Source organism: Sapajus apella, unplaced genomic scaffold (assembly GCF_009761245.1).
Source record: "Sapajus apella isolate SASKATOON/1434 unplaced genomic scaffold, GSC_monkey_1.0 scaffold86, whole genome shotgun sequence".
Taxonomy (NCBI): domain Eukaryota; kingdom Metazoa; phylum Chordata; class Mammalia; order Primates; family Cebidae; genus Sapajus; species Sapajus apella.
Genome location: NW_022437026.1, coordinates 5457852 through 5474840, shown reverse-complemented (window position 1 = coordinate 5474840; position 16989 = coordinate 5457852).

The window sequence follows — 16989 nt, the reverse complement described above, 5'->3', positions numbered from 1 at the left end:
TTGCAGCTCCTGCTGGAGCGTGGGCGCTGACAGGTCAGAACAGACACCTGACCAGCAGAGGCAGAACCTGGACGCACTGACGTACTGGTGCACACGGGGTTAAGACCAGCTTTGCTGACACATGAAAGATCTCCAGGGTGTTGTTAAGTGGAAAATGCCCGTGTCAGAACAGCACAAGGAGTGTGATCCCCTTTCGGTCAACAAAAAACAAGCCCTAAAAATAGGTATAAATGTAGAGAAAAGCAATCCAGGAAGGAGAAATTTCTGGGAGTGGGCTGGAGATGGCAAAAAGGCTCTCTGACATTTTGCTTTATTTAATTCTGTATTAGTAAAAAAATTTTATGGTGAACACATGCTCATATATTGTAAGTACAATGAAAAAATAATTTTTGATGAGAAGAAAAATGCTGTGGGGGTAAAGTTCCAGGCTGCAGTCCTGGTTTTGTCACTTATTAACAGGGCTTGCACATGATCGTCTACGCCTCAGTTTCCCCATCCATGAAATGGGGACAATACTGTTTCATACTCCACATGGTTGCAGCAAAGATTAGATGAACAATTAGATACATGATGTTCATTAGATACATGATCTTGAGTATGGTTAAAAATGTGTAACTAAAGAGCGTGGGGAAGGCTAACTTATTCCACCAGATAAATGTGGAAATAATTCACTTTTCAGCAACTCCCACTGAGAATGAATGAAAATGATTGATATGGAAAGCTTGTAAATTAGAGTCTATACCAGAGAGAGAAATTATTAGTTGACCACACCTCCTATTTCTGAAGATCCTGTAGCCCCATTCATTTGTTCATTCACCTATTAATCCATTTATCAACTGTATACGAAGCAAGGGTTACGGCTTGAATTGCATCTCCCAAATAGTTATGTTGAAGTCCTAACCCCCGGTTCCTCATAATGTTATCTTATTTGGAAATTAGGGTTGTTGCAAATATAACTACTTAAGATGAGGCCAGGCTGGGCATGGTGGCTCACGCCTGTAAATCCCAGCACTTTGGGAAGCTAGGGTGGGTGGATCACCTCAGGAGTTCGAGACCAGCCTGATCAACATGGTGAAACCCTGTCTCTACTAAAAATACAAAAATTAGCTGGGTGTGGTGGTGCACGCCTGTAATCCCAGCTACTGGAGAGGCTGAGGCGGAGTATCACCTGAACCTGGGTGGCGAAGTTTGCAGTGAACCAAGATCATGCCATTATACTCCACTGTGGGCAACAAGAGCAAAACTCCGTCTTGGGAAAAAAAAAAAAAAAAGATGAGGCCATAGGAGGATGGTTCCTAAATCCAATATGACTGGTATCCTTGTAAGAAGAGGAAAGGAGAACAGAGACATTGATAAACAAGGGTAGAAGCCTATATGATGATGGAGACAGAGTGAAGTCTCTGCAATTGCAAGGCAACGAATGCCGACGATCAGTGGCCATCCCCAGAGCTGGGAAGAGGCAAGGAAGGAATCCCCCTACGGGTTTCAAAGGGAGCACAGCCCTGCCGACACCTTGATTTTGCTCTTCTTGCCTCCAGAACAGTGAAATAAATTTGTTTTCTTAAGCTACTCAATTTGTGGCAATTTGCTGCACAGCCCTCGGAAGCGAATGTAGCAAACAACATGGGGAGGGGAAAGAGGATATTTGGGCTTTGGAATCAGAGAGGTCTGGGTTTAAATTCTGTGTCCATCATACTAGTTGTGTGATCCCAGATGCACTATTTAATGTGTCGGAATCCTGCTTTCCTTACCCATAGGAATGAAGAAAAGAATACTGCCCATGCCACAGAATCCTCAGGACTGTTAAATGAAAGAACATGTGCAAAGTACTTAGCACAGTCCTTGGTACCTACGAGACATTGAGTAAAATGTTAGTTCCCCTTTAAACATTGACCGTAGTCCACGCCCTGAGTTAAATATGTGTCGCAAAGTTTAAAAGAGCACCATTTGTACCCTAGAAAGAACTAGAATTGGGGAAAAGCCAAATAAATTGAATTTTTTTTGTCTCTCCCTGACATTTCCCTTCAAGATGTCTGTTAGGAATGGTGAAATCCTCCACTTGGTGCATCAAGAGAGGAAACCAACATGAACTCTGTTACGCCAGACCACTTACATGGCACACCCAAGGTGGGGACTGTTTTATTCTCATTTCCACCACAGGGACATCTTTTCCACTACAGTCTAACCTGGATTTAGGACTCACTACAGTGTGTTCCCGGCTCAAGTCTGCCCCAGCCTCTAGAGGCACCACAACCCTCCAGCAATGCTTGGGCAAACCTGGCGTTAAGACGCCCCTCCCATCTCAGGGCCTTCGCCCCGCTGCATTTCCGCAGCCCACGGAACACTCTGTGTGCTGTTTCCAGTTCCCTTGGCTCTCCCTCTTCATCCAGCCTCTGTGTGGTGACCATCTGCACAGGCTTCACATAGCCTTGTCCAGGTTCCCATTACAGCACCTCACGCAGCTGACCGGTGCCTCTGTTTCCCATTCTAGGGCCTGGGCTTCCTGGGGAATCTATTCACACAAGCATAACTGGTGGAGCCACCCTTGAGCTAAGAGATTGGGGATAAATGCTTCATCCTGTGTTCTCAGGACCATGGGTTGACATGCATGTCATAAGCTCCACAGAGGAATCCACAGGATCTAGCATCCTTTGCCCTTACTAATGACCAACTAAATAAAAAAAAAATGTTCCCTTCTCTGCTCCCTAGAATCATGTTTTCAAACAAGTATTTGTCTCAAACTCTGCTTTCAGGAAATCCCGAAGACACATGGTACCGTCATTTTTCAAGGTGTAGATCAAATATCCAGAAATGGAAGCATCGTCCCAACCCATTGCCGTTTCCACAGCACGCTGTACAGAACATTAAAGAGACACCCTCGCTCTCCAGGTATCAGGGGGCTCCAGCCTCTTGGATGCACAGGCGCTCAAGCCTTGCAGCTGTACCTGGCACCTTTGTTTTTTTTTTTTTTTTTTTTTTCAAATTCTGAGTAAACTCAGAATTTATTGAAGAATATAGAAAAGGAATAAATACATTGTTTAAGCCAACACTACCCATCTTTCTTTTCCACAGAAACTTTTACTTCGTGGATACCAGACAGTATTCGGGAAAAAGAATACTTTGTTCTAGTAACCGGAAAGGTGGTGCATCTGCCCTTCATGGTACACTGCAAGATCACAGACAGCAAGAATTCAGAATCCAGTAAGGTGTCTGGCACATGGAAGGTCAATAAATACAGCTGGTGCTCCACATCTGTGGGTTCCACATACCAGATTCAACCAACCTTTGTGAAGATGGCCAGAGGCATGCCATACTGGTCCTCTTCCAAACCGGAAATGAGCCCTCGTGTCAGGACCACCTGCCCTGTATTGGCTTGAGGTTGTACAGTAATTGGAAGACTCTCTGAGGGGACAGAGTCCTTTGGAAATAAGTTTGTCTGGTCTGATCCCAGCTGTTCCCTTTCTTTCAAGTTGGGGTCCTCTAAAACACTAGGATCCAAGGTTTCCCAGTCACTTTCTGAAGACTCTGGAGATGGGCGAGATGGAGGTTTCAAATATTGATTGGTATCATTGGGTTCCTGCCCTTTGCTGCTGTCCTCTCCTTGGAGCAAAGGCTCTTCAGTCTTCATGACAGCATCTCCTTTCATGGAGCCTTCACCACACTGCTTTTTCACTGCAACTAGTGAGTTCTACCAGAAGAGCCCATCGAAAGAGCCTGTATCTTATTCATTTTTGATTCCTAGTGCCTCATTCAGCAGTGTCATGACAGGTGGTCAGAGAGAGTCTGTTAAATGTATTCCTTGGGTTACAACTAGAAAACTTGGGGTGTGTTCTCAGTAGCCTTGGCTCTGGTTTAAGCCCACTGAGGCCCCTGCCTTCCCTTGCTTTTCCCTCCCCTTCCCCGGACACCCACCCTCAGGGTCTTGGGAGTTTCTTACACCCAACCTCCGGGGTGACTGTTGATGTCTTGCTTCTACTCCACCACTTGGCGACTTCTACTACACAATGTCGAGTCACCTCTATTTCTCTCCTCCTATCAGGTGCTACACCTCACAAAGAGGGCTCCTGAGAGTCTCCAGATCCTTTCTTCAATGAGCTTGAGTCGGAAACTTGTAATGGTTTGTGTTGCCTATGAAAGCATTTCTTCCTGGAAAGGTGCTGCCTACATAATGTCAAATGAAATATAAGAATCAACATAATTCCAGTTGTTCATGATATAATATTAAAGGCAATGATGAACATGCAAAACCATACACGCATACATGGTTTGATCTTTTTTTGTGTGTGTGACAGGGTCTCACTCTGTCACCCAGGTTAGAGTGTAGTGGCGCAATCACAGCTAACTGCAGCCTTGACCACCCAAGGCTTAGGTGATCCTCCTGCGTCAGCCTCCCCACCCATGCCCAACGCCTGTCCCACAGGTGCTGGGACTACAGGTGCACACCACCACACCTGGCCAATTTTTGGATTTTTAGTAGACATAGGGTTTCACCACCTTGCCCAGGTTGCTCTCAAACTCCTGGCCTCCCAAAGTGCTGGGATTAGATTACTACAGTCATGAGCCATAGCACCCAGCCCACGGTATGCTCTTAACACACCTACTGCTACAAAATCATACACATAGGAAAAGCAAAAGGCTTTTTACAACTCCTGCAAAGCAAAAATAAAATAATAATAAATAAATTACAGTTACTGGAAAATAATCACACCAAAATGTTATCTTTGGTGGTGAGATTATATGTTTTTCTTCATTACTGTTTTGATATTTTCTATTACTTTAAAAAATAGGTTCTATGGTACATGAACCTATTCTAAAAAACACGTCTATGGTACAAAAATAGATATTTAGTGAAAAGAAAGTCCCCCTTCCACCCCTCTTCCCCATCTACCTGGCTCCTTTCTTCAGAGGCAACCATAGTTACCAGCTGCTCGATCACACACACACACACACACACACACACCCCATGCATTTACACACAATATATTTTATACAAGTGGTAGCGTGTTATATACATTGAATTTTTCTGAATCAGGACATTTTTAATACAGTTTTTAAGAGACTATGCATACTATTCCATCGTATGGATACATCAAAATTTAATTACGCAGAGCATGGCAGCTCACACCTGTAATCCCAGCACTTTGGGAAGCTGAGGCAGGCAGATTGTTTGGGCTCAGGAGTATGAGACCAACCTGGGCAACATAGCAAAACCTCATCTCTACAAAAGCTACAAAACTTTGCTGGACGTGGTGGTGGGCACCTGTAGTCCCAGCTACTTGGGGGACTGAGGTGGGAGGATGACGTGAGCCTGGGAAGTTGAGGCTGAAGTGAGCCAAGATCGCACAACTGCACTCCAGCCTGGGTGACAAAGAGAGACCCTGTCTCAAAATAAAAATTTAATTAATGTTTCTGTAAATAGTAATTTTTCATATGTACAAGCATATTTGCAGGATAGATGACTAGAAATGAAACTTGTTAACTCAAAGACATGTGAATTTGTAATTTTGATAGTTTGGCAAATGTCCCTGCATGGAAGATGCATCCATGTATATACTCCCATCAACAGTATGTGAATGCTTTCATACATTTTTTTTGTTTTTTTCAGACGGAGTTTCGCTCTTGTTGCCCAGGGTAGAGTGCAATGGCACGATCTCAGCTCACTGCAATCTCTGCCTCCTGGGGCTCAAGTGATTCTCCCGCCTCAGCCTCCTGAGTAGCTGGGATTACAGGTGCCCACCACCACACTCGACTAATTTTTCTGTATTTTTAGTAGAGACGGGGTTTCCCCATATTGGCCAAGCTGGTCTCGAACTCCTGACCTTAAGTGATCCATCCTCCTTGACCTCTCAAAGTGCTGGGATTACAGGTGTGAGCCACTGCGCCTGGCCCACATTCTTATTAGTGCAGTAGGTTATCAAATTTTAAAAGAAATCCTTACCAACTTTATAGGTGAAAAAAATGGTGTTTCATTGTAGCTTTAATTTGCCTTTATTTTAATGAAGTTGACATCTTTTCTAATGTGCAAGAACTATTTGGATTTCTTTTTCTGTGAACTATTCCTGTTCCTGTTCTTTGCTCATTTTTCTACTGGACTATGGTTTTTCTCTTATTTTTATTTGTCTGTATGTTAAGGAATGTAGCATTTTCCTACCATACGAATTATAAATATTTTTCTCAGTTTGTTCTTTATCTTTTGACTTTATTGAGGAATTATTATTTTATTTTTGTTTTCCAGAAGTTGTAAAAGGTTTTAATAGGTTAAAATTTATTATTCTTTTTTTAACGAGTCAGAGTTTTGTGCCAAACTTTCTTTCACATGAAGTTATAAAGTCTTTTCATGCCTCCTAGTCATTTTATGATTTCATTTAAATCTTTCATCTATCACAATCTCCTTTGGCACTAGTTATAAGGTAGGGATCACCTTTATTATTTCTTCAGATGGATATCCAGTTGAACCAACATTATTTATTGAATAAGCAAAATTCTCACATATACTTAAACCTATTTCTGAGTTTTCTTTTTGGTTTTAATGGTCTTTCTATTCACATCATTCTATATTTTTTATTCTATTTTTTCTACTCACATCATTCTTGTTATCTGAGGACTTATAATAGGTTTTTATGCATGGCAGTTTTAACTTTCCTTGTTACTTTAATTTTTCCAAAATTTTCCTGACTATTCTTGGTAATTTTTCCAAATGAAATTTAGAACCAGCTAGTTTAGTTCCCCAAAAATACCCTTTTGGTATTTTTATTGGGTTCACATTAAATTTATAGGTGAACCATCTTTGACAGCTTTATGATGTTAGGAATCTAAGAACATGATGTTTCTTTGCATTGTGAAGCCGTCTTTTATGTCCTTCCGTCCCATTAACATTTTAAATTATAGATCCTGCATGTTTCTTAAGTTTATTCTTAGGAATTTTATTTTTTGTTGCCATTTTAAATGGGATCTTTCCTTTCTTTATATTTTCTAACCAGCTATTTTTGTAGATGTGAGTGCTGTTTGATTTCCACATTATAAATGGAATTTATTGAATTCTGTTTGAGTTTGTAGTGTTTTTACTTGATTTTCTTTTTTCCGGGTATACCAGGGAACCTCTAAACTATAGCCTATGGGTAAAATTCAGCCATGGCATGTTTTTATACAGACAAGAACCAAGACTGGTTTTTACATTTTAAAAAGATGGTTAAAAAAAAGAAGAGGAAAAGAAAGGTATGTGACAGCGACAACAGGCAGCCTAGCAAGTCTACAATCTTTACTATCGGGCCATTTGAAGTAAGTGTCTGCCAACCCTTGACATATGTCATTTACAGCTAATAATAATTGATCTCTGTCTTTCTAATTTTAAGCCTGACTGCTGTTTCTTCTTTCATTACATTTTCTGGTTCCTGGATAGTAAACATCCTTGTCCTGTTCTGAGATTAACAGGATTCCTTTTCATATTTTTATACTTAGGTGGATACTTGGCTTTTAGGTGTGATAGGTGTATGCTCTCATAAAAAAATAGTTGTTTATTTTTACTTTCTTAAGCATTTTACAAAAGAAGAGATGTTTAGTTTTATTTTCAGCATCTATGTAGAATTTTATCTTTTAATCTATTAAAATGAAGAATTATATTAAAGATTGAAAAAGTGGCTGGGTACGCTGGCTCACACCTGTAATCCCAGCACTTTGGGAGGCCAACGTGGGCAGATCACGAGGTCAAGAGATCAAGACCATTCTGGCCAACATGGTGAAACCCCGTGTCTACTAAAAATACAAAAATTAGCTGGGAGTGGTGGCACACGCCTGTAATCCCAGCTACTCAGGAGACTGAGGCAGGAGAATTGCTTGAACCCGGGAGGCGGAGGTTGCAGTGAGCGGAGATCGCTCCACTGCACTCCAGCCTGGCACCTGGTGACGGAGCAAGACTCTGTCTCAAAAAAAAAGAAGAAAGAAAGAAAGATTTAAAAAAGTATCAATACTTTCTTTAGGTGTTCATAAGTGAAAATGGTTTGCTTATTTTTATTTAAAGATTATCAGGTTTACTTGACCCATAAATATAACTGGAAGGCTTTTCTTTCTAAAAGTCAAAGATACAGGTGCCAAGAATTTAAAGAAGAAATAAATTACAAGATTTATTATAAGAAAGAGAACTCTTCTGTTCCATTTCTCATCTCATCTCCTAGTCCTTAGAAACAACTTTTGAGTCTTTGGGTGAAGCCATTTCTTTTGGTATTTACCTTCACATATTTAAATAATAGTTCATACTTCCATCTTGAATTTCTGCTTAGGAATTACTTATTAAATTCCTATAACGGAAGGTGAGAAATCAGCTTTCTTTTTGCACCAACTCTACCACAACACAGAAATACATTTTTGGCTTCACTACCCTTCCAACACAATTACAATTACAATTTTTTTAGATCAATATTCAAAATTAACATAATTATATATTATGCATTCATAATTTAACCATATAACACATTATGACCTAGTTTATTTTTATACATTTTTGTTTTGTTTTTCCAATGGTTATCAACTGCCTTTCAGTTCGTTTCTTTGTTTAGTTTTCTATTTATCTATAGCGAATTTACCCCTCTGGTTCTCAGTCTGTTCAAATATATCAAGTATTTCATCAGTTTCATCTTCTTGAAGACACTGCTCTCTTGGAGCCTTCTAACTGGCTCCACAATTTATTGGTTACTTCCTAGGCTTGGTGCACAAGTATAATCCCAGAATATGCCTGCTGAAGCACCCTGGGAATTTCCTTTGACTTTCTCTTTTGTTGGATTCCCTATTTCCTTGATCCTGTGAGTATTGTTAGAATACAATTTGACTTCTATAATTGATAACTAAAATAGTCGAATAAACAAGATAGAAGTTCTCTCCTATGTAGTAGTCTGGGCATAAGCAATTCAGGACTGGTGGGTGGTGTACTTTACGGTCTCATCTCAAGGCTGTTGGTCTGACGTGTACGGTTCAAGATGTCTCGCTCACCTGTTTTTACTTTAGCTTATTAGAGAGAGAGAGAAAGAGAGGACATGGAGGGCATATCCGTTTGAACTCAATACCTGGAACGTAGCTCACTTCATTTCCATGATCATATCTCATTGACAAAGAATCTAGTCACATGCTGTATCTACCTGCAAGGAAGCCTGGGAAGTATCATCTTATTAGCACTGCCAGATGCTCTGTGTAGACATAGTTAAGTCTATCATTACAATAAAAGAAGGAAAGATATTGAGAGAAAAGTAACAGTATTTGCCATGATATGCTTTCCTTAGTTTACTTTCCCTTTTTAGAGCACCTCTTAGTATCTCCTGAGAAAGAATACAGGGGAGGTAAAGGTTTTGAGATCCTTCGTGTGAGAAATATCTTAATTACTTTCTTCACTTAATTGATAGTCTGGATAGATATAGAATTACTGGTTGAAAATTATTGTTCTTCAAAATTATGAAGGCATTTTTCAATGTTTTCCCAAATTTCAGTGTTGCTCTTGAGAAATCTGACGTTTGTTTTTTTATTGAGCCTTAGTTTATAGTAATCTGTTTTCTAATCTCTAGAAACGAATGATATTCTCTAATTCCTCAGGAGCTCTGAATTACAATAACTTGGTGTAAATTTATTTTTGTCTATGTGCTAGTCACTCAACAGGACTTTTCAATATGGAAACCCATGCATTTCAATTCTAGAGAAATTTTTCTAGAATTATTTCTTTGATAATATCTGCGTCTACATTTCTTTTCTGTTCTCCAGTCTGGAACTCTTATAATTTGGGTGTAGGATCGCTTTGATGTATCCTCTAATTAGGTTATTTTTCTTCCTTATTTTCTATTTATTTGCTTTATTGCTGAAGTTTAGACTTTTTCAACATTATCTTCAAATTTATCTACTAACTTTTCATTTTTGCTATCATATGTCACTCTCTTTCGCAGTGGCATTGGCTACTTCCTCCAGAATAAAGTTAAATAACGGCGAAAATAGTGGAATACTGATTCTGCTGTCACCCTTTTGGGGAACGTTTCCAGAAATTTTCTGCTACACATCCTCCTAGTCCGTTGATATGATAATTTTAGCTGTCTATCAAGCTATCACTGTTATTTCCTTCCATTTCTTCTCAAAGTCACTTTAGCAGTAATCCCTAAACAACACATGAAAAAATAGCCTTCCTCCAATCACCCCTAGCACATTTTATGTTTCTACCTGCTTTATTTTCTCTAAAGCACTTATACCAGGCACACACTGTTTAGTTTCTATCTCCTTCCTTTGAAAGGCAAGGACAATGAGGGTAAGACTTTTTTGTTTGTTTCTTTAGCGCTATATTGCAACACACTTAGTAGGTACTCAGTAAGTATTTCTTGAATAAGTAGTTATATACATAATTACTTATCATGTTAAATGTATTTCCAGTTTTTTCTGTTTTATTGACAGATAAATTCCTTCAAATGCCTGTTTAGCATCCATGGGAAAGGTCATATTTTTTCTTCGATCTATTAAACTGCATTAATAGATATCCTAATTTTGAACCATCCTTACATTTCCTAAATTGACTCTAGTAGTAGTGTAATAGATTTAGTCATGGTATAGTGTATTTTTAATGTGTTTATGGTTTACATTTGTTAATGTTTTATTTAGGATTTTTGCTTTGGTGCTCAGGATTTTCTCATCTATGTTCATGAGGGATATGGGTCTATAGTTTTCTTGAAATTTCATTTGTCTCATTTTGGTATCAAAATAATGCTAGGCTCACAAAATGAGTTTCCTTCTATTTTCTGGAGAAATTGTGTAGAATTGGTATTCTCTAAACATTTGATATAATTCATCAGAAAAAAATCATTTGGACCTGAAGTTTTATTTCTGGGAAGGTTTTTAAGTATAAATTCAATTTTAAAAATAAATACAGGGTTATTCAAGGTATTGATTTCTTTTGGGTGACTTTTTCTAGTTTGTGGCTGTCAAGACATTTGTCGTTTCTTCTAAGCTGTAGAATCTATGGGCGTGGGTTTGCTTGAAGCATTTCTTTATTATTCTTTTAGGATCGTCAGAGTTGTGGTGGTATCGTTCCTTTTTCCTTCCCAATACTGGTAATTTATGTCTTCTCTTATATTTCTTTTTCAGTATGATCAGAGGTTTGTCAATTTTATTGATCTCCTCAAAGTATCCATTTTTTGTTTATTGGCTTTCTTTGTTTGTTTTCAATTATACTGACTTTGGTTGAGTTTATTATTTTCTTCTTTTTAACACACGCATTTAAATGCTATAAATTTCTCTCTGAGCACCACTTTAACTACATCCTATAAATTTGAATATGCTGCATTTTTGCAAAATTTAGTCCAAAATATTTTATAGTTTTTCTTGATATCTCCTTTTAATCCGTATATTATTTAGAAATAAATTAATTTCCAAATATTTGGAATTTTTCAGATATCTTTCTGTTATCAATTTCTATTTTAATTCTATTATGAACAGAGAATATCTGAGGTGGGTAGATTAGACCTGAGCTCAGGAGTATACAGGATTTACGTTGTTTTTTTAAAGTCTAAGAGTTTTTCTTTATGGCCCAGAATATGATCTGTCTTCGTGAATGTTCCATGTGCACTTAAAAATAATGTTTATTTTAGATTTAGTAGAGTGTTCTATAAATATCAATTAGGGTAAGTTGGTTCACAGGTTGCTCAGTTCTTATATTGTCTTGCTGATTTCCTATTTGTTTGTTCTATTGATTACTGAAGAAGTAGTTTTGAAATTTCTAAATACAGCCAGGCACAGTAGCTCACACCTGTAATCCCAGCACTTTGGGAGGCTGAGGCAGGTGGATCACCTGAGGTCAGGAGTTCAAGACCAGCCTGACCAATACGGTGAAACTCCGTCTCTACTAAAAATACAAAAATTAGCCGGGTGTAGTGGTGTGCATCTGTAGTCCCAGCTGCTTGGGAGGCTGAGGCAGGACATTTACTTGAACCCGGGAGGTAGAGGTTGCAGTGAGCCGAGATCACACCACTGCACTCCAGCCTGGCCGACAGAGTGAGACTCCATCTGAGAAAACAAAAAGCAACAACAACAAAAGAAAGAAATTGCTAAATACAATGTGGATTTTAGTCATTTTTCTTTCTTCCCCTCTTCACCCCCTGCTTCTTCATCTAAATTGCACTCTGAATATTAACATGTAATTCTGTTGTCTTCTGACCTGTACTATTTCTGAAAATAAATGATCCCTTTCCTTCCCCCCAAACCCCACTCTCTAGTTCTTTTGAATATTTTCTCTTCTTCACTGAGTTTTAGCAATTTAATTATAATGTGCCCTGTGTGGTTTTATTTCTTATAGTTGTGTGTGTGGATATTTGGTTTTGTTTAGCTCGGGGTTTGCTGAGATTCACGAAACTGTGAGTTCATAGTTTTCATCAAATTTGGAACATTTTTGACTACTGTTTCTTCACGTACTTTTTCAGCTTCTTATCGCCTTTCTGAAACTTCAGTGTTTGTTAGGTTTTTTGTTATGATGATGGTGGTGGTCACTGAGGGGCTGCTCTTTTTCTGGCAGTGTTTTAAAATCTTTATCATGAGGTCAGGAGATCAAGACCATCCTGGCCAACACAGTGAAACTCTGTCTCTACCAAAAATACAAAAATTAGCTGGATGTGGTGGTGCACGCCTGTAATCCCAGCTACTTGGGAGGCTGAGACAGGATCATTGCTTGAACCCGGGAGGCAGAGCTTGCAGTGAGCTGAGATCAGGTCACTGCGTTCCAGCCTGGGCGACAGAGCAAGACTCCATCTCAAATAATAATAATGATACTAAATAAAGTAAAATAAAATAAATTCTATATACTGATCTTCGCTGAGAGCTGTTTTTCCTTTTTGTTTTTTGGTGGGTTTTTTGTTTTGTTTTGTTTTTGCCGTGCTTAATCTGCATTCAAGTCTCTCCAGTGAATTTTTACTTTCAGATATTGTATTTCTAAGGTCTAAGCGATACAAGTTACTTACTTTCTATGTCTTCCATTTCTTTCCTCTTTGTCTTTATCTTCTCCTTTAGATTTGATATTTACAATAGATGCTTTGAAGGTCTCAGTGGCTAATCTCGTCCTACATGCTGTTTCTGGGTCTCCTTCTACTGACTAATTTTTTTCCTGGTTATGATTCATATTTTCTGGCTTCTTGACATGTCTAGTAATATTGGATTGAATGGGCAGATTGTGGTGACAAAGTTGTTGAGTGTCTGGATTGTGTAGTCCTCCTTTCAGAGTATTTCTTCGTTTTGTCAGACAGTTTAGTTATTTATGGATTAGCTTGATCCTTTCTGAGCTTGTTTTTAAGCTTTGTTAAGGTGAATCTGAAGCAGCCTTTTCACTAGAACTAATTTAACCCTACTACTAAAACATGACCCTGCTGGGGATTTTACTGGAGGTCTCAGGTGTTAAATGAGGTTTCTTTCTTTCTTTCTTTTTTTGAGACTGAGTTTGGCTGCGTCACCCATACTAGCGTGCAGTGGGGCAATCTTGGCTCACTGCAACCTCTGCCTCCCGGGTTCAAGTGATTCTCCTGCCTCAGCCTCCTGAGTAGCTGGGATTACAGGCGTGCACCACTACCCCTGGCTAATTTTTGTATTTTTATTAGAGGTGGAGTTTCACCATGTTGGCCAGGCTGGTCCCAAACTCTTGACTCTCAGGTGATCCATCCCCCTCGACCTTTCAAATTGCTGAGATTGTAGGCATGAGCCACCAGGAGTAGCCTTAAATGAGATGTTTATTTATTTGTTTATTTTTATTTTTTATTTTTTTGAGGTGAAGTCTCACTCTGTCACACAGGCTAGAGTGCAGTGAGGCAATCTCGGCTCACTGTAAGCTCTGCCTCCCGGGTTCAAGCAATTCTCCTGTCTCAGCCTCCCGAGTAGCCAGGACTTGGGACTACAGGGGCAAGCCACCATGCCCAGATAACTTTTTATTTTTAGTAGAGATGGGATTTCACCATATTGGTCAGGCTGGTCTGGAACTCCTGACCTCAGGTGAACCCAAAGTGCTGGGATTACAGGTGTGAGCCACCTTGCCCAGACCTAAATGAAATTTCTTTACCCTTACCCTGGGAGAGGTTTAATGTCTCCCAGCTCTGAATGAGCGCTGAGACTTATTGGCTCCCAGCTTCCAGTAGTCATTCTTTCCTGGCGGTTTTCTTTATCTGGTCTCATGAAGTTTTATTTTATGCATGTACAGCTTAGTAATCAACCAAAGACTCAAAGGAATCGCTATGTAGATATCTGGAGTTCTTTCTCTACAGAGCTTCCTCTTCTCAATATTCTGCCCACAAACTCCAGCCACCTCAACCTCCCCAAACTCTGTTCCTCTTCTTCGTGCTGTGGTTCAGATAGAAACCAGGGAAACTGTAGGGTTTACCTCATTATTTTCTTTCTTTCGTGGATCACAATCTTGCAGTATCCGTTGTTTAATATGTGAAAACTGCTGTTTCATATATTCAATCTAGTTTTCTCGTTGCTTATAGAGATGGGTCAAGTTTGCTTTCACGCATTCCATCGTGGCCAGAAGGTGGAAATCTCTAGAGATTTTATTGGAAACATACTAAACATGCGTATCAAATCTTCCATCCCAAAGATATTTTTTGTCTGTTCACACATTTGGTGTTTCTTTAGTATTATCTATTTAAGAGTTAATGCATAAAGCCAAGCATGGTGGCTCATGCCTATAATCCCAGCACTATGGGAGGCTGAGGCAGGAAGATCACATGAGCTCAGGAGTTTGAGATCAGCCTGGCCAACATGGCAAAACCCCATCTCCACTAAAAATACAAAAAATTTAGTCGGGTGTGGCGGCATGCAACTGTCATCCCAGCTATCCCAGAGGCTGGGGCATAAGAATCACTTGAACCTGGGAGGCAGAGGTTGCAGTGAGCTGAGATCCCACCACTACATCTCAAAAAAAAAAAAAAAAAAAAGAGCTAGAGCTAATGCATACAAATATCAGAAAGCAATATACATTAAAATGTATATTGTGAAACGTTCCCCTCCCATTTATTCTCACAAATTCCCTTCTACTCCAAATAGGAAACCACTGTTATTAGTCTTTCTGTATATCCTTCCAGATACAGTTTTAATGTGAAAACAGGAAGACAGAATGCACTCTTCTGCACTGCAATTTTTTTGTGTAATAATGTGTCTTGGCATTCTCTTTATAGAAGTATAACAACATTTTCCTGATGGTTTTTCATAGCTGATTGTAATTCATGTTAATGATACTTCATAATTTGTTTTAGCAGTCTCTTATTGATGAACATTTATTAAAATTAAGAATTTCACAAGACTGCAGGGTAATAAATCAATACACAAAACAATTATAGATTATTATAAATATTTGAAAAGTTTTTGAAATACTATCTAATCCTCTGTCTATCTATCTATCTATCTATCTATCTATCTATCTATCTATCTGTCTAACGTCTATCAATCACCTAAGCATTCTTGAACTTTCGGCTGTTTTCTTGAGATCTGTCTTCCAAAGATAGCTGCTATCTATTCTCTTCTGCTGTTTGGGGTACTTTGATGGAAACTTTTGAAAGCAGTGAATAATGGAAGTTTATTGTTGAGTCAGAAGGAATTAGGGCTGAATGTCAGCTCTTCCACTTTCTCAACCTCTCTGAACCTGTTTATATTTTCTGATTTTTCTTGTGCCATGTCAGTAACTTGGGTTTCTCAAAAAAAAAAAAAAAAAAAAAACTGTCCACTCATCTAAGTTGTCAAATGTATTGATATAAAGTTATCAGCATAATATCTTTCTGTTTGTTTTAATATCTGTAGAACTTACACATTTCTAATATTAATAATTTATATTTTCTTTCTTTTCTTCTTGATTAGTCTTCCTATGGCTTTACCAGTTTATTCATCTGTTCTGTGTCTATTATATATATGTTTTCTGATTCACTGATTTTTTTTCTTATCTATATTATTTTCTTCCTCCCATTGCCTTTTGTTTGGACCTCTTTCTCTCGCTCTCTAAAGCAGATGCATTTAAGGTTATGTTTATCTGTAGTTGCTGTTTTAGCTGCATCCCATAAATTTTTGTTTTATTTACATTATCATTCTGTTTGAAGAGTCAATCAATATTTCAAATGAAGTTCCCACTTACATTCATTGCAAATATGAATATATTTTAGAAATTTTTCTCTATCATCTTCTCTTATGTTTTCTATTTTTTCTGCCTGTTCGGTGCTTACATTTCTTTACCTTCCATGGCATTTATTACATTGATATTTCCTTCATCCTATTTCCCCCTCAATTAGTTTGGAAGTTTTATACCATATTTATATTCCAGATGCATACTCTAGCAAATTTTAGTATTTACACTTCTGAAAATCTGGGGTAAGTTTGTATTGTATTCTTTTCCTTACAAGAGCTTTGGGATACTCTGAATGCTATACAACCTGTATATTCATTCCATTTTAGTGGAAGAATCGTAAAAGCAATAAATATAAATAGAAAGTGCTGAAATCAGTAACATGAAGGATGAGCTTCTAAAAATTAATTAAAATAAACCAGAAAAGAAGAAAAAATTGAAGAATATGAGCAAAGGGGCAGATATGAAATATAACAACAATCCAACAAATGCAGCTAGTTTCTTTAAGGAAAAGAATGTCGGAAAGAAATAAGGGCCCAGGCACGGTGGCTCATGCCTGTATCCCTGGCACTTTGAGAGACTGAGGTGAGCTGGGCACGGTGGCTCAAGCCTGTAATCCCAGCACTTTGAGAGGCCGAGTCGGGTGGATCACGAGGTCAAGAGATCGAGACCATCCTGGTCAACACGGTGAAACCCTGTCTCTACTAAAAATACAAAAAATTAGCTGGGCATGGTGGCGTGTGCCTGTAATCCCAGCTACTCAGGAGGCTGAGGCAGGAGAATTGCCTGAACCCAGGAGGCGGAGGTTGCGGTGAGCCGAGATCGCGCCATTGCACTCCAGCCTGGGTAACATGAGTGAAACTCTGTCTCAAAAAAAAAAAAAAAAA